Here is a 19,332-nt window from a genome sequence, read left to right as displayed (position 1 = left end):
TCTTCATAAATGTGTTCAATTATAAATCTACTGATGTCTTGTCACATTTTTTTACATGTATACAATGCCAAAAAAGATGCAGTACTGTTTGATGTGCGTTTGACGCGTTCAGAGTGAAAGAGGAGGAGGATGTTACAGTAAAAGAAGAGGAGGAAGATGCAGTTTTTGGAGTGAAAAAGTTGGAGGAAACTGGATATCTGGGCTCGGTTTCCCAAACGCATCTTAAGGCATCCAATGGTTCTAACGATGAACGGGCCCTAATTAACACTAGTAAGTATTGTCTTAAAAACAGAGGCACAAACTCTGCAGTTGTTGAACTGATGTGTGGTGTTAAAGGGAACATCTGCAATTGCAAAATCAATATTTTGACTTTTAAATTATTTACTAATAGCCAGTGATTCTTGAAGAATATAACACATGCCTCGTGAGCTTAGTTCAACTGTTGTACCTGTTAGGGTTGCGTCAATTCAATCTGGTATAAGGACAAGTATGACAATGAGTCACTAATTGTATGCTATGTATTTTTTATTAACTAAGTAATAAATGGCAAATGCAACTTTCGTATATACGGGTTCACTGCACCACCCCGCAGGTTGGAACAAGGAACTGACTTGTTCCTGACAAAGATATTATAATATACTCATGACAGAGATAGTTCCCGCTTCCGAGCCGGCCTGTCAGAGTAGAGACTGGGCGTGGTTTAGACTCACCCAGCCTATTGCCGGCGCTCAGGCTAGTCCTAGCCTCTTTGCGCTCTTTGGTGTCCCGGCGCTGTTGCTGTGTAGATTACGCTCCCTCACCCCAGAGACTGAGGTCAGACAGCTCTGCAACATTGTCTGAGCTATTTGCACCTGTATACAAAAGCACACTGTTCTCGCTCAAGGCTAACCACAGCTTCCCAGCACACTTATCTGGGGCTAACTGGTGGCACCCAGGCCAACAGCTGCTAATATTCAATCACATTGAGTATTCAAATCACAATCACATATAGTATTGGGTTGTAGTGCATAATTCAGAACCTCACATACCCCATCAGATCCCCAAATAAGCCTTTTTTACTCCAATGCATTTGAGAGTAGTTACATTTCTCCAGCCCCATCCATAATCTTATTACCAAAACGGTGGTGGAATGACAGATTTGTTATTGGTTGAACTGCAGATTGCTGGGTTGTGTTTTTTTTAAACAGCATCAAAATGGCTGCCCAGAAACTTGGTTAGGTAAATAGCTGAGGGCTAGGGGAAGGAGAAGTGTAACCAATCTCAAATTCATAGAGAAAGCTGTTGTATCAACCGTAACCCAACACCTAGCGACCTCGTCAAGAAGTTCAGACATCTTGGTATAACAATTATAAGGTGTTGGATTGACAGTCGCTGGACCCAGGTTGGAGTTCAGCTCAGGGCTACCCACTGAAGTCACTACACTATGAATACAAGGACTGGCCATGCATGAGGTAATAATGATAGTTTAACCATGTTTCTAGGCTATATAGTATATTCTAGAATTCATCCATGAAGTCATAATGATAGTTTAACCAGGTTTCTAGGCTATATAGTATATTCTATAATTGCCAGTGAAGATTTCATGTGGAGGCAAATTATTAGAGCTGTTGATAAGTCATTGTATAATATTCAGCCAATTTTTTTTCATGCCCTTACATTAAAAGGCAAGACAGACCTAGATTCAATTACATTCATGAATTGGTTTGAAACCTTTGTTTTAAACCCTTCTCAAAGTTGGTGCCTTGACGGATTTGTAAAAAATGGTTTGTCATGAAACACTTTATTTATTTATATGTAATCTTTATTTAACTAGGCAAGTCAGTTAAGAACAAATTCTTATTTACAATGACTGCCAACCCTGGACGACGCAGGGCCAATTGTGCGCCGCCCTATGGGACTCCCAATCACGGCCGGTTGTGATACAGCCTGCATCTCAAGCACTAAGATGCAGTGTCCGCTGCGCCACCTGGGAGCCCCAAAACCAAAATCATGTTCTAGTGCTGTCCCCACCTAAAATACATCTTGGTCAACCAAGAGTCATCTGTTCTTTCTACCAATCGCCCCATGGTTTTATAAAATCAAATATACGTACTGAACTTGTCTGATGCTTTAACCTGTCTGGCACCAGTGGGACGGTAGCGTCCCACCTCGACAACAGCAAGTGAAATTGCAGGGTGCCAAATTCAAAATAACAGAAATCCCATAATTAAAATTCCTCAAACACACAAGTATTATACACCATTTTAAAGATAAACTTCTTGTAAATCCAACCACAGTGTCCGATTTCAAAAAGGCTTTACCGCGAAAGCACACCATCTGATTATGTTAGGTCAGCGCCTAATCACAGAAAACCATATAGCCATTTTCCAACCATATAGCCATTTCCAACAAGTAGATGTGTCACAAAAGTCAGAAAGTGTTAAAATGATTCACTTATCTTTGATGATCTTCATCAAAGCACTCACAGGACATGGCACTCACAGGACATCATGTTACAAAATAAATGTGTGTTTTGTTCGATAAAGTTATTCTTTATGTCCATAAACCTCAGTTGAAATTGGCACGTTATGTACAGTAATCATTGTCTCAAAAAAACATCCAGGGAAATTTCAGAGAGCCACATGAAATTACTGAAATACTCATCATAAACATTGATGAAAAATAAAAGTTTTATACATAGGATTAAAGATAAACATCTTGTTAATCCAGCCGCTGTGTCAGATTTTAAAAAGGCTTTACGACGAAAGCACACCATGTGATTATTATCACTTACCTTTGATGATCTTCTTCTGGTGGCACTCCCAGGTCCTCATGTTAGACAATAAATGTTTGTTTTGTTTGATAATGTCCCTCTTTATGTCCAAAAACCTCCATTTTGTTGGTGCGTTTAGTTCAGTAATCAAAAGGCACAATGCGCACTCTCAACATCAGACGAAAAGTTTAAAAAAGTACAATAAAAGTTTGTAGAAACATGTCAAACGATGTTTAAAATCAATCCTCAGGTTGTTTTTGTCATGAATAATCAATAATATTTAAACCGGACAAAAGCTTCTTCAATAGAAAAGATAAACAAGAAATGCGCGCTCCTGATCACACGCTGGGCTCATGGCTGGACATTTCCACTGTCCACTCATTGAAAGTGCTGTATCTCACAAATTTTTCAGAGTAAAAGCCTGAAACAATGCCTAAAGACTGGCCACGTGTAGAAGAAGCCATAGAGATCGTGAACTGCGTCCTAAGTCTTTGTATGGTGGATAGGCTTTCAATGGAAAAACAGCCTTTCAAAATAATAGTACTTCCTGGATGGATTTTCCTCAGATTTTCGCCTGCTATATAGGTTATGTTATACATACAGACATTATTTTAAAAGTGTTGAATTTTTTTGAATGTTTCTATCCAAATCTACTAAATACACTGCTCAAAAAAATAAAGGGAACACTTAAACAACACAATGTAACTCCAAGTCAATCACACTTCTGTGAAATCAAACTGTCCACTTAGGAAGCAACACTGATTGACAATAAATTTCACATGCTGTTGTGCAAATGGAATAGACAAAAGGTGGAAATTATAGGCAATTAGCAAGACACCCCCAAAAAAGGAGTGATTCTGCAGGTGGTGACCACAGACCACTTCTCAGTTCCTATGCTTCCTGGCTGATGTTTTGGTCACTTTTGAATGCTGGCGGGGCTCTCACTCTAGTGGTAGCATGAGACGATGAGACGGAGTCTACAACCCACACAAGTGGCTCAGGTAGTGCAGTTCATCCAGGATGGCACATCAATGCGAGCTGTGGCAAAAAGGTTTGCTGTGTCTGTCAGCGTAGTGTCCAGAGCAAGGAGGCGCTAACAGGAGACAGGCCAGTACATCAGGAGACGTGGAGGAGGCCGTAGGAGGGCAACAACCCAGCAGCAGGAACCCTAACCTCCGCCTTTGTGCAAGGAGGTGCACTGCCAGCGCCCTGCAAAATGACCTCCAGCAGGCCACAAATGTGCATGTGTCTGCTCAAACGGTCAGAAACAGACTCCATGTGGGTGGTATGAGGGCCCGACGTCCACAGGTGGGGGTTGGGCTTCCAGCCCAACACCGTGCAGGACGTTTGGCATTTGCCAGAGAACACCAAGATTGGCAAATTCGCCACTGGCGCCCTGTGCTCTTCACAGATGAAAGCAGGTTCACACTGAGCACATGAGCACATGTGACAGAGTCTGGAGACGCCGTGGAGAACGTTCTGCTGCCTGCAACATCCTCCAGCATGACCGGTTTGGCGATGGGTCAGTCATGGTGTGGGGTGGCATTTCTTTGTGGGGTCGCACAGCCCTACATGTGCTAGCCAGAGGTAGCCTGACTGCCAATAGGTACCGAGATGAGATCCTCATACCCCTTGTGAGACCATATGCTGACACATGCACATTTGTGGCCTGCTGGAGGTCATTTTGCAGGGCTCTGGCAGTGCACCTCCTTGCACAAAGGCGGAGGTAGGGGTCCTGCTGCTGTGTTGTTGCCCTCCTACAGCCTCCTCCACGTATCCTGATGTACTGACCTGTCTCCTGGTAGCGCCTCCATGCTCTGGACACTACGCTGACAGACACAGCAAACCTTTTTACCACAGCTCGCATTGATGTGCCATCCTGGATGAACTGCACTACCTGAGCCACTTGTGTGGGTTGTAGACTCCGTCTCATGCTACCACTAGAGTGAGAGCACCGCCAGCATTCAAAAGTGACCAAAACATCAGCCAGGAAGCATAGGAACTGAGAAGTGGTCTGTGGTCACCACCTGCAGAATCACTCCTTTTTTGGGGGTGTCTTGCTAATTGCCTATAATTTCCACCTTTTGTCTATTCCATTTGCACAACAGCATGTGAAATCTATTGTCAATCAGTGTTGCTTCCTAGTGGACAGTTTGATTTCACAGAAGTGTGATTGACTTGGAGTTACATTGTGTTGTTTAAGTGTTCCCTTTATTTTTTTGAGCAGTGTATATGCATATCCTAGCTTCTCGGCCTGTGTAGCAGCCCGTTTAATTTGGGCACACTTTTCATCCAAAATTCCCGAATGCTGCCCCCTACACTAGTGAAGTTAAGCATTCTGTTTGATTAAATAATTAAGACACACAAATGACTCGAAGTCATAACTAGAGGGAGCCGGTCGTCAACATGACATAACCCGACCAGAGGGAGCCGGTCGTCACTGTAACCCAACCAGAGGGAGCCGGTCGTCAACATAACATAACCCGACCAGAGGGAGCCGGTCGTCAACATAACATAACCCGACCAGAGGGAGCCGGTCGTCACTGTAACCCAACCAGAGGGAGCCGGTCGTCAACATAACATAACCCGACCAGAGGGAGCCGGTCGTCAACATAACATAACCCGACCAGAGGGAGCCGGTCGTCACTGTAACCCGACCAGAGGGAGCCGGTCGTCACTGTAACCCGACCAGAGGGAGCCGGTCGTCACTGTAACCCGACCAGAGGGAGCCGGTCGTCACTGTAACCCGACCAGAGGGAGCCGGTCGTCACTGTAACCCGACCAGAGGGAGCCGGTCGTCACTGTAACCCGACCAGAGGGAGCCGGTCGTCACTGTAACCCGACCAGAGGGAGCCGGTCGTCACTGTAACCCGACCAGAGGGAGCCGGTCGTCACTGTAACCCGACCAGAGGGAGCCGGTCGTCACTGTAACCCGACCAGAGGGAGCCGGTCGTCACTGTAACCCAACCAGAGGGAGCCGGTCGTCACTGTAACCCGACCAGAGGGAGCCGGTCGTCACTGTAACCCGACCAGAGGGAGCCGGAAGTCACTGTAACCCGACCAGAGGGAGCCGGTCGTCACTGTAACCCGACCAGAGGGAGCCGGTCGTCACTGTAACCCGACCAGAGGGAGCCGGTCGTCACTGTAACCCGACCAGAGGAAGCCGGTCGTCACTGTAACCCGACCAGAGGGAGCCGGTCATCCGCTGCTGGACTTCATAAATTCTGCCGTTCTGCTCCTGAAGTTTTCAGTAATAGACTAATAGACTACAGATAGATAGACTAATAGACTAGTAGGAGACTACACCAGCAGTCGGCAACCTTTTCCATTTGGAGTGCCAATTTATCTGACCATTTCTACCAATCTGTGTGCCAGTTATGATTTTCATATGCACATTTTACTGGAACAGTTTCATTTAATTTATAATAGTATCTCAAAATCATTGTCTGTGATTAATCTACGTTCTATCTAAATCTAAATGAAAATGATACAAATCTAGAAGTAACTTTTATTGCCATTACCAACTATGTAAAAAAATAGCCTACATAAAGCCAACAAATAAAAACATTGCATTCTGCAGGTAGAAAATATCCTGAAAAAAATAAATATCCTAGAAATCACAATGGCTGCACATGGCCTGTCTAAAACAAACTTGAAACATTGTATCAACTGGGTCAGGAAACTCAAATAGCAAGCTTGCAACATTGTATAAAATATTCTAGGCCCACAGTTTCCTGCTTCAGTGAGTTCTGGACAGACACAGCTGTAGGCTATTTGTGCAAAGGATAAGAAGTAATCAAGTATTTTATGACATTTCCACTGGATCAGAGCATTACATTTTTCCCTTTTATGCTGAGTGGTTATCGAAAGGGCGAGAGCTGGAAATATTTTATGAAAATACATTCGCAGCACTTTTTGTCATTCGCAATTGATTTTGATTAGACTTCGTTTACTTACTGTTTGGAGTTGAAGAAAAAGTTACTTTGAGAAGCTCCACAAAATTTGTGCTGCAGCGTTAAGACAATGAGAAATACTATCAGACATCCCCAAATGGGCACATTTATAGGCCTACATTGTTTGTAGGCTAGGTAGATTAATCCTACTTCCATATGGGTAATCAGGTGTGCGTCCTTACTCAACATTGACAGGAGTGTTTCAAACAAAGACAAATAATAAATTGACAAAACTGACGCATCGTGTAGGGTCAGGTCTGGGTGGTCTGCCAGTGTTCGTTTCATTTAGTATCCGTTGGGGGATTATTTTATTTCCCCATAGTATGTTGTACCGAAGTTGACTGACTGAAAGGGAGTGTAACTTTGATTATAATTACACTTCCCTGAAGGAGGGAAACGAGGTACAACATCTGTTTGTTCCCGCCCTTTCCTGGGTCTGTGAGGAGCGCTATTAAATTTAAGGAATAAATCCAAGCATCACGCTCATCCCCTGTGGAAGGCGGGGCTTCCAGCGAGGCGTGGATTTGATAGTATGTTGTACCTAGTTTCCCTCCTTCAGGGAACAGTAGTTATAGTCATAATGTTACGCTTGTCACATGATGAACTTCAACTTAAATACGAGATCTTGCTTTCGTACAGTTTTCTTGTATTCTGAAATGCACTCGAACTACGTATCATTTAGTGGCTCCTTATGTTTACGCTGGGGAAACAGTTTTCATGGGCACAGAAATACTAAATAATTTCAGAGTTTGCTAAATCCAATGATTTTTAACAGAGTCATCTTGTAATCCATGATGGCGTAGCAGTAAGATGTGTTTTTTGTAAATATTATGTTTTTTCGTCTTTTTTTGTAAATATTGCAATATATTAAATCTTTTTCCATTTTGAAATTAAATATACCTTCCGGCAACCCGCCTCACCCAATGTGATACGGATCTGCTATTTTTTTTAGACCTTATAGCTAGAACCTCCATCAGAAGCTAGCCATCAGAAGCTAACCAGGTCATTGTCAGCCACTGCTAGCGGCCTTTACCTTTTTAGCTCAGACACCAGCCGCTTTTAGCCTGGATAATACCTGCCAGTCTGCACAGCGCGATATCAACCCTGAACATATCGGACTGTTTTTCTCCACTACATCACTGTATTCCTAACGTAAGCTCTGGACCATTACATCAGATAATCGCAGCTAGCTAGCTGCCACCATGTGGCCCAGCCTCGAAGCTAGCCTTGAGCCAGGCCCATCTCCCGGCCTGCTCAGTGGACCCTATGATCACTCGGCTACACAGCTGATGCCTCCCAGACTCTTCACTAAGACGAGTAGAAGCCACTACATCACCGGATTCCTGCCGTAAGCTCTGGACCTTTGCACCGGATTTGCTATAGTGGCTAACGCCCTTGTCCCGAAGCTATCACCAGTTAGCCTCGAGCCAGGTGCATCTCCCGGCTAGCAAACAAAATTACTCCAGCTACAATACCTCTTTTGCCAGTTGGCCTGGACCCTTTGTCGACACGGAGCACCGCCGATCCATCACGACTGGTCTGCCGACGCAATTCCGTCCGATGTGCCCTCAACCGGCCTTTGCCAGACGTCGGTGACGCCCTTGTCCCGAAGGTAGCACCAGTTAGCATCGAGCCAGGCGCATCTCCCGGCTAGCATAGTAACAACTACCTAACGGCAGCCCTTGTTCATATATTGCTGTTCACTGCACCCTATAATCACTTGGCTACATAGCTGATGCCTGCTGGACTGACCCTCTCTGCCCATTCATCGCCATTTTACCTGCTGCTGTTGTCTTAGCTGATTAACTGTTGTCTTACCCGTTGTTGTCTTAGCTAGCTCTCCCAATCAACACCTGTGATTGCTTTATGCCTCGCTTTATGTCTCTCTAATATCAATATGGCTTGTATACTGTTGTTTAGTTATCATTGTTTTATTTTAATGCGTAGCCCCTAGTCCCACTCAACATGCCTCAGAGAACTCTTTTGTCCCACCTCCCACACATGCGGTGATCTCACCTAGCATAACTGGTGCCTCCAGAGATGCAACCTCTCTTATCGTCACTCAATGCCTAGGTTTACCTCCACTGTACTCACACCCGACCATACCTCTGTCTGTACATCATGCCGTGAATCTATCCGACCACGCCCAGAAATCTGCTCCTTTTATTCTCTGTTCACAACGCACTAGACGACCAGTTCTGATAGCCTTTAGTCATACCCTCATCCTACTCCTCTGTTCCTCGGGTGATGCAGAGGTTAACCCAGGCCCTGTGTGTCCCCAGGCGCTCTCATTTGTTGACTTCTTTAACCATAAAAGGTTTCATGCATGCTAACATCAAAAGTCTCCTCCCTAAGTTTGTTTTTCTCACTGCTTTAGCACACTCTGCCAACCCTGATGTCCTTGCCGTGTCTGAATCCTGGCATTGGAAGGCCACCAAAAATTCTGAAATTTCCATCCCCATCTACAACATTTTCTGTCAAGATATAACTGCCAAAGGGGGAGGAGATGCAATCTACTGCAGAGATGGCATGCAAAGTTCTGCCATACTTTCCAGGTCTAAACCCAAACATGTCGAGCTTCTAATTTAAAAAATGAATCTCTCCAGAAATAAGTCTCTGACAGTTGTCGCCTGTTACAGACCCCTCAGCTCCCAGCTGTGCTCTGGGCCTCCCGGGTGGGGCAGTGGTCTAGGGCACTGCATCGCAGTGCTAGCTGCGCCACCAGAGTCTCTGGGTTCGCGCCCAGGCTGGGCTGGGTTCGCGCCCAGGCTCTGTCGCAGCCGGCCGCAACCGGGAGGTCCGTGGGGCGACGCATAATTGGCATAGCGTCGTCCGGGTTAGGGAGGGTTTGGCCGGTAGGGATATCCTTGTCTCAGTATGTAAAAATGTAATAAAATGTATGCACTCTACTGTAAGTCGCTCTGGATAAGAGCGTCTGCTAAATGACTAAAATGTAAATGTAATGTAAATGGACACCATATGTGAATTGATTCCCCCCCATCTATCTTCAGAGTTCTTTCTGTTGGGTGACCTAAACTGGGATATGCTGAACACCCGGGCCGTCCTACAATCCAAGCTAGATGCCCTCAATCTCACACAAATTATCAAGGAACCCACCAGGTACAACCCTAAATCCGTAAACATGGGCACCCTCATAGATATTATCCTGACCAACTTGCCCTCCAAATACACCTCTGCTGTTTTCAATCAGGATCTCAGTGATCACTGCCTCATTGCCTGCATCCGTTATGGGTCCGCGGTCAAACGACCACCCCTCATCACTGTCAAACGCTCCCTAAAACACTTCTGCAAGCAGGCCTTTCTAATCGACCTGGCCCGGGTATCCTGGAAGGATATTGACCTCATCCCGTCAGTAGAGGATGCCTGGTTGTTCTTTAAAAGTCATTTCCTCACCACCTTAAAATAGGCATGCACCTTTAAAAAAAAATAGAACTAAGAACCGATATAGCCCTTGGTTCACTCCAGACCTGACTGCAATCTGCAGTTCAAACAATAGCAAATATGTCATTCCCCCACTGTTTTCCTAATAAAATGATTATGGGGTTGGAGAAATGTAACTACAGACAGACAGACCTATGGATGCAAGGACTGACCATCTATGTTATCAACATTATAGTTTTAACCATGTTGAGGCTGGCTATACAGTGTTGATTTACATTGTTTCTAAACATTAGAGTAAAAAAAGCTTATTTGGGGTTCTGATGGGGTACAACAGTTGAACTAAGCTCATGAAGCATGTGTTATATTCTTCAAGAATCAATGGCTATAAATAAATAATTAAAAGTCACAATATGGATGTAGCAATTGCAGATTTCCGCTTTAACACCAAACATCAGTTCAACAACTGCAGAGTTTGTACCTCTGTTTTTAAGACAGTACTTACTAGTGTTAATCAGGGAACGGTTTCTCAAAACCATCTTATGGCTAAGTTCATCGTTAGAACCATTGGATGCCTTAAGATGCGTTTGGGAAACAGGGCCCAGATATCCAGTTTCCTTCTCTTCTTCCTCCTCCTTTTTCGATGTAACAGTCATCTCCCCCTCCTCTTTCACTCTGAACGTGTCTTCCTCTTCTTTCACAGTAACGGCCTCACGCTCTACTTCTTGTTTTACTGTGAAAGCCTCATCTTCTTTAGCAGGAGAAGAGTAGCTTAGTGAACTCATGGTCGGAGCTGTTAGCTAGCTAGGCTAATGCTAACTTAACCAGCCCGCTAGCTGAATAATAACAACACCGTAAATATGAAATTAAATCGGATAACTAACCAAGACGACAGAAGTGTTTTTTAAACACAGTGGCTAATATACACGAAAGCGTCTAAAGAGCTTTATTGGTTCCGCTATTATGTCTAGCAAGCTACCGAGGTGGCTGACTTACTGTTGCTGCTGTTGAAAGAAGCGTTCTGTCCACTAGATTATACGTCACACTAACAGCATTGCCTTAAAGTCTCATCTGCTGACTGGAGTGGGTAACGCAGTTGAGTAAAATGGGTATTTTATTTTCAGACAAAAAGTTAAAGGGTAGGAATCAGGGACGTGGCTAGAACTAAAATATTAATTAGCCCCCCCTAAATAAATCAATATCAGTCAATATATATTTTCTGTGATTTCTATTTTTTGTCAACCGTTCCATCGCATCTTAAATGTTTTACGGGGCCGGCTCTAGGACCGGGGGAGGCTGCTGCTGCACTAGTGACTTAGACTTTCTTCAGACAAGAAATACGAGGAGAGAGGGGAACCCCTACACAGAACTGAACTGGATAAAAGTAGGCGGACAGAAATACTAGGAGAGCGGGGTGCCCCTACACAGAACTGAATCAAAGATGGCGGACAGAAATACTAGGAGAGAGGGGTGCCCCTACACAGAACTGAACTGAATCAAAGATGGCGGACAGAAATATGAGGATGGAAGCAAATGTAAGGATTATAACGTCATAACTAATCATGCAAAAAACATGTACAGTTGACAGGAATGTTAGTTCATGTAGAGACAAACGATTATGCATTTTTTTAAATCATAGTTAATTTACGAAAATCGTGATTTAGCCAGCTGAATAGCTAACATTAGCCAGCTAGCTGACCAGCTTTATGGCTGTTGTGACATGAGTATGAAATTGTAATTCTGGTTGTTTTAGGGACTCCTGAAACAACCAGCAAACCAGGCTGTCGTTTTGGGAAACAGTGGATGTATAGAATCTATCTAGCTGAAGAATTTACTGCAAATTGAATGTACAATTTTGTAAGCTTGCCTTTGATATTTGCCATGCAGATAGATGAAATCACGTAGCTAGCTATGTTCTTGCTTATTGAGCAGTGGATGATTAAAATCCCTGTATGCCCATGGATGTGTAGCTAGCTATCTAGCCGATCTGTGTATGGACCCAAACGTTTGGTATACATATTAGTTCAGAACCTAGCTATGAACCTCAGCTATCATAGCCAGTTGTATCAACTTCAAAACAGCCTGAATGACATTAATGAAGCCTATGGATTGAGTAGAATATAATATCATGTTGTGCCAAGGATGCAAGTCGTATATACATGTAGTTATTACCATGCATGAGATCCCCACATTGTAGCATGTACATTTAATATATTCACTGATCATGTACTCTACCTTGGCAAATAAAGGTGCTGTTCAGGTATGAATGTCTTTGAGATTATTTTTCAGTCATATCCAATACCAGGAATATCAAATTCCAGTCTTTGAATGATGCTGTGTCTTCATGTATGTATTACAATTATACACTTCAACAGCGTTTACCAATCTTGGTCCTGGGACATCAATGGTTACACATTGTAACTAATAGACTAGAAACAGGATTTAACCAGTTAATTCATATATACAGAAATATAATGTTAAACAGAACACTACACTTCCTATGCATCATGTAAATACTCTTAACACCGGTTCATCTCAACATCTAATGCCCTTCATCTGCATTGATCTGATAAAAACAGGATAGGTGGAGTATTTCATCAAATTACACTTAATTTCAACAAGTAGAGAATGTGAAATGCTCATTATCCAAGTGTTATAAATACAAGTTCAATCTGTACTTCAATGCACATCTGTTGTGCATTATAGAAGAGGAGTTGTAACAGACAAAGAGAAAGAGGTAAGCACATAGGAGCAGGGAAGGCAGCACATGATTAATGAATCACAGTGCTACATAAATATTCTCTCAGTTCATCACAATTACATAATGGTGTCTAGTCGGTACAAAGGTTATCTTAAAAGAGGGTGAGGTGGCGATGATGGGACTGGGGGTTGGCATCCTCTCACATCAAAACATGTCTGCAGACGAGAGACAGATGGAGAGAGAGCATGTTTAAGCCTTGTGTTTTTATTTTTTATTCTAACATTGTTAGTCATCAATCAGGAGGTGAAATGCAAAACTGACCTTGGATCATTAACTCGACTACTGCATCTCCATCTGTATTTCAATGTAAAGCATCTCTTTAATAATACTTCCTGTATAATATAAACGGACCTGGGATCATTAACTCTGGGACTACTGCATCTATCTGTATTTCAATGTAAAGTATATCTTTAAAAATACTTCCTGTTGTCCTGACCAAGTGACCTCTCACCTCTGATCATGATGTGCCCTCTATGTAGCCAGTTCAGATGCAGGAGGGGTTCACCGACACAGCTGATATAACCTAGAGGATTTAGGGAGAAGGGGAGAGAGGGATGAAGGAGAGACTGTTATTGAGAAAATAAGGTAGTTAAAGCGACAGTGTTCAACAGGAATCTGTTTGTGGCCTCACCTGGTGTCCACACCACACTAAGTGTCTGCAGAGTACTTTATGCTGAAAAACATGAACGGACAAACAATATAGAGTAGTTATAGAAATAATTAAGTGTCTTACTATTCTCCATGGATGGCCCTCTTGCCTATTCTTTGAAGGTGGAAGGAGCCACAGTTATACACCTGAGCCTGTTTACTGCACACAATCAATCAGATTGATACATGTGTGGGTTATAGGGTGTCTAATTGTTCTACATGTTTTCAATATTAGTGATTTAAAATAGCCTGTTTTGTTTTTGCACAGACATCAAACCCTTACCTAAAGAGCACCCTCATATGAGAAGTAGAAATCAAAGGGAGAGAAACTAGGAATTGAATAACTGCAGTTGACATAGCTAAGTAAATGGAAGAATACTTATTGCAATGTGAATGGCTCTTAAAAGAGCCTTTGGTTGTGCATAGTGTAGTCTATGGTGTTGCCAGGGAACAGCACCCTCTTAAAAGAGCCTTTGGTTGAGCATAGTGTAGTCTATGGTGTTGCCAGGGAACAGCCCCCTCTTTGAAGAAGTAGGAGGTGAAGATCTCCTGCACACGGATTGCCTCTCTTGCTGCGTTGTTGAACCCCGACCTTGAAACATCCTGCAGAGCAGCAGACTTCTCCTCTGGGACACGGCGGCGAGCTGCAGATCCCCTCCTGGTCCTTGTGTCCATCCTCATGAAGTTACGCAGGACACAGGTAGCCTTCACACACCTGAATTCCTCCAGGAGGCGGTCCCAGATGACCCTGGTCACCCAACCTTGCAGTGCCCTACACGTTAACTGTAGACAATCATTTTGAAGGAATCTCAAGTTACAAGGTATCTGTAGGAATATGGAAGACAATGTAATTATTAGACTTTTACATCACCAGGCCATTGTGGATTACTAAAGTATAATATCCCTGATAAGAAATCATGATAACATTGGATTGATAGATGCATGGGCACACATATGTGCATGTGTAGCATGTGACAATAACAGGATCATATCAAGGATAGCATCACAAATGAATACATAAATACCACTTGAAGCTTGATGATGAGTTGATCATTTGAATCAGCTGTGTAGTGCTGAGGCAAAAACAACTATGTTCCTCTCTTTGAGTCCCCAGGACTGAGAACCACTGCTCTTCATTGGGACCTCTTCATATGTTGACTGGCTTTCATAGCGCTCTTTATCTGAGGACAGAAAACCTCAAAAGAAAAACACTTCATTATAGTCAAACTACACCACACTGAACATTATGTTACTTTTATCTCCGTCCTCACTTCTAGGGACAGGAACTACACTAAAGTACCTGCCCTATCCAGAATAGCCTCCTCTCTCACTGACAGTTGGGGCTGCTATCCTTTCACCCTCCATGGCTGTTAGCTAGCTACCTACAAATGCATTTGGAGTTTGTTTTTTACAGTGATAGATAGCTAGCTAATATGAAGTTAGGTAGCTGGTGATTTTTAATTCACTTATCTATCTATACAGTATTTGAAGTTGGTTAGATAGCTAGCCAACTAGATAGCTCATTTAACAGCTCATTTGAGTTAGCCTACACTGCAGCTAGTTAGCAAATAATACATCGTTTTTTTTTACATTTTCAAAATCTGTTTACATACTTACTTACTTGAATAGGTTCTCCCAGCCATGTGGACAATTGGAAACAGGGCAGCAAAGTTTGTCACCAGAGCGTTTTAGAGGATATTACTATTGAACTATGTACCCATTTACTAACCAGACCTTCATACAAACTTGCTCTGCTGAATTCTTGACTGAGTCACAATGGGCAGCCTAAGCGGCATCTAGTCCATCTGCTGACTGGACGCAGTTGAGTAAAATGTAGATTTTATTTTCAGACAAAAAGTTAAAGGGTAGGAAGCATGAGTTTTTACTCACCAGTGTAACAACACAGTGTGGTTAAAGACTTAGTAACTGAGTTGTAGTCACGATCTGGTTACCTACAAGTAAAAACAGTTATGTTTTTGTTTGAAATTTGCGAAATTAAAATTACAAATTTACATTTTAAATGTTTTCTATACTCAAGTATTACAATTGGTTTTTTTTTAGGGGTGTAGGGTGGAAGCTGTCTCTGCGTAACAGGGAATTCCTGTCCGTCGGCTTCCTGTATAGGTCTGTGCTAAAGCCACCCCCTTCCTCTTAATCAACATGTCCAGATAACTTGTTTCTTGCACATCAAAGGTGAGGGTGAATTTCAGATGTTCACTGTTTGTATTGATGAAGGAGTCGAATCGATGAAGTTCTTCTGCTGTCCCCTGGAATAGAAGGAACATGTCATCAATGAAGACTTTTTCAGAACCTGATGAGGTGCTAGAATGGATTGTTAGGGCTGACAATCACATTCTTCTTAAACAAACCCACATACAGTTACGCATAATTGGATGCTATTTTTTAAACTGCAATGACCATAATGACCTGCGTGTCTACTTGTCTTGTCTGTTTATTTTACACCTGCTATGTAAAAGAGACAGAAGAATGCACAATGGTAAATGGTATCTGGGATTCTTGGGACATTCCTACCCTAAACCCCCACCTTAACCCTTTTAAATGTCAACTTCAACGGGCTAGGAACGCCCCACAGATGTATCTCTACCTGAAAATACACAATCTAAGTGATTGATAGCTGGTATTCAGCAGTCATAAAGCCTTATTTACTTTAATGAACTACTAAAATAGTGATTTTGTCAGACAGCAGCTCTACACTTTATTGAATGACTGATCCAGGACACCCTCCAGGACACCTACACCACCCGATGTCACAGGAAGGCCATAAAGATCATCAAGGACAACAACCACCCAAGCCACTGCCTGTTCACCCCGCTATCATCCAGAAGGCGAGGTCAGTACAGGTGCATCCAAGCAGGGACCGAGAGACTGAAAACAGCTTCTATCTCAAGGCCATCAGACTGTTAAACAGCCACCACTAACATTTAGCGGCCGCTGCCAACATACTGACTCAACTCCAGCCACTTTAAAAATGGGAATTGATGGAAATTATGTAAAAATGTACCACCAGCCACTTTAAACAATGCCACCTAATATAATGTTTACATACCCTACATTACACATCTCTTATGTATATGTATATACTGTACTCTATATCATCTACTGCATCTTGCCATCTTATGTAATACATGGACCACTAGCCACTTTAAACTATGCCACTTTATGTTTACATACCCTACAGTACTCATCTCATAGGTATATACCGTACTCTATACCATGTACTGCACCATTGCCTATGCCGTTCTGTACCATCACTCATTCATATATCTCTATGTACATATTCTTTATTTCTTTATCCCTTTACACTTGCGTGTATAAGGTAGTAGTTGCGGAATTGTTAGGTTAGATTACTTGTTGTTATTACTGCATTGTCGGAACTAGAAGCACAAGCATTTCGCTACACTCGCATTAACATCTGCTAACCATGTGTATGTGACTAATAAAATTTGATTTGATTTGATCCATTCATCCTTCCATCCCTCCTCAGCCTTCCTCTCCTCTGAAGACCCAGTGAGGGTGGAGCTCAGTCAGAGAGCTGTTGAGGGACTGGTTATGAAGAACACTTCTACAGCCAGAGAGGTGAGAGGTCACAGATGGTTTAGATGGTAAATATTTATGTCCCCTTATCGGTTCATCACTTAAGCAAAAGGGAATATGTTCCATTAGCTATGTTTATTTACATTAGTGCAAATTGTTCACTGATATTGATGTAATTTCTCACCCCTTCTGGCTGTATGAAAGTTAATTTCCTCTCAGGCACACACATTTGTTCTTTGGTATTATTAAGGTAATTTGTGTAGAATTTACTTTTCCCCACATCTCTTTACATTGCTTATGCATATTTGGTGGCCTGAATGCATCCAGACTATGTCAAGGCCCATCCTGGTAGATCTGAACCTAATGCAGCTTTGAGTGATCAGATGACAGAAGTCACATTTAGGTGCCAGGTGTAACTGAGGCTGTAGATGCTCCATATCCATTACTTTGAATGTTTTATATAATATGACTAAATGTGTTTCTTTCTGTGTTGCAGGGGCAGTCAAGAAATGGAACGGCAAGGCCACAGAACATAACATAAGCAGAGCTGTGGGAGACCACCTCAAGCCCCTGGTGGTGTTTACCACTCCACCACACCTTCAGCAGGCTGGAAAAGTGGGATTGATCTGGTTGATCCATTTGTATGTTTCAGTTTTCAGTAGTTGAATCCTTTGACGTATTGTTGATTTCAACATTTTTCATCTTCAACAAATGCACTGAATTTATACTGTTTTTCATACTAAGATGGAGCAGGAGTCTGTTGATTGGTTGGTCATTGGGTTAATTCATTTTGCAATATGTTCAAACCAAACCAAGCTTTAATTATACAGCGCATTTCAGACATGGATTTCCGGTTGAGAAACATTTTTTTTTGACGGGGAGCATAACAATGTAGTAAAACAAGCGGATATTTTGGGTTGGATGTTGCATCATAATGTTAATATTTTAATCAATGGCATTTCCTTACAATGTTCATTAGTCTTTCAGTTGTTAATCTTCTGTTTTTTATCCTCTTATGTTTGTTGCGTACTAAATATATCTGTTTAATTATCATTGTTTTTTTTTCCTGTGAAGCCATTGCATTGCATCCATGTCCGACATGTGCTGTGTAAATATAGCTTGATTTGATTTGAACATATTGTAAAACAAATGAACCCACTGACTGACCAATCAAGACTCTTGCCAAACCAATGAACAAATATGTGTAAAATCAACACATTTCTTGGTCCATCTTAGTATGAAAAACAGTATCAATCCCACTTTTCAAGCCTGCTGAAGGCGTGGTGGAGTGGTAAACACCACCCCCGGCTCTACCAGGGGCTTGAGGTGGTCTCCCACAGCTCTGCTTATGTCATGTTCTGTGGCCTTGCCGTTCCATTTCTTGACTGCCCCTGCAACACAGAAAGAAACACATTTAGACATATTATATACAACACTCAGGAATATATGAATATGGGCAGTTCCCAGGAGTGATTGGCTGGTTAGATGGATGTCATGTTCCCATCAAGTGTCCATCAACTCCTGATGCTGAGAAGTACCGTAACCATAACAACTGGTTTACCATCAACTCCTGATGCTGAGGAGTACCGTAACCATAACAACTGGTTTACCATCAACTCCTGATGCTGAGAAGTGCCGTAACCATAACAACGCGTTTACCATCAACTCCTGATGCTGAGGAGTACCGTAACCATAACAACTGGTTTACCATCAACTCCTGATGCTGAGGAGTACCGTAACCATAACAACTGGTTTACCATCAACTCCTGATGCTGAGGAGTACCGTAACCATAACAACTGGTTTTCCATCAACTCCTGATGCTGAGTACCGTAATCATAACTGGTTTACCATCAACTCCTGATGCTGAGCAGTACCGTAACCATAACAACTGGTTTTCCATCAACTCCTGATGCTGAGTACCGTAACCATAACAACTGGTTTACCATCAACTCCTGATTCTGAGCAGTACCGTAACCATAACAACTGGTTTATCATCAACTCCTGATGCTTAGGAGTACTAACCATAACAACTGGTTTACCATCAACTCCTGATGCTGAGGAGTACCGTAACCATAACTGGTTTACCATCAACATAAAGCATTACAGGAAAAAAAACAAATAAAAACATACACAGCAAACAGAAGAATAACAACTGAAAGACTAATGAACATTTCAAGGAAATGCCTTTGATTAACAAGAACTGGATGCTACAACCCAAAATATAAGCTTGTTTTACTACATTGTTGTTACATTCCCCAGCAAG

At 42.6% G+C, this 19,332-nt stretch overlaps 1 long non-coding RNA gene across 2 annotated transcripts; it reads right to left on the bottom strand.

Moving 5' to 3' along the window:
* Positions 1 to 12,209: 12,209 nt before the first annotated feature.
* Positions 12,210 to 18,453, bottom strand: LOC129842394 (uncharacterized). 2 transcript variants are annotated; one of them, XR_008757582.1, is made up of 5 exons: positions 14,539 to 18,453; positions 13,497 to 14,338; positions 13,317 to 13,388; positions 13,127 to 13,197; positions 12,210 to 13,020 (listed from the first exon to the last, which is right to left on the bottom strand). It is a non-coding gene; the product is annotated as an uncharacterized LOC129842394 (long non-coding RNA). The 2 variants fall into 2 exon arrangements; XR_008757583.1 differs by having other exon boundaries at positions 13,127 to 13,159.
* Between the last annotated feature and the right edge of the window lie 879 nt (positions 18,454 to 19,332).

This window comes from Salvelinus fontinalis, unplaced genomic scaffold (genome assembly GCF_029448725.1).
Source record: "Salvelinus fontinalis isolate EN_2023a unplaced genomic scaffold, ASM2944872v1 scaffold_0036, whole genome shotgun sequence".
Taxonomy (NCBI): domain Eukaryota; kingdom Metazoa; phylum Chordata; class Actinopteri; order Salmoniformes; family Salmonidae; genus Salvelinus; species Salvelinus fontinalis.
This window is presented reverse-complemented; position numbering and strand designations above follow the sequence as displayed.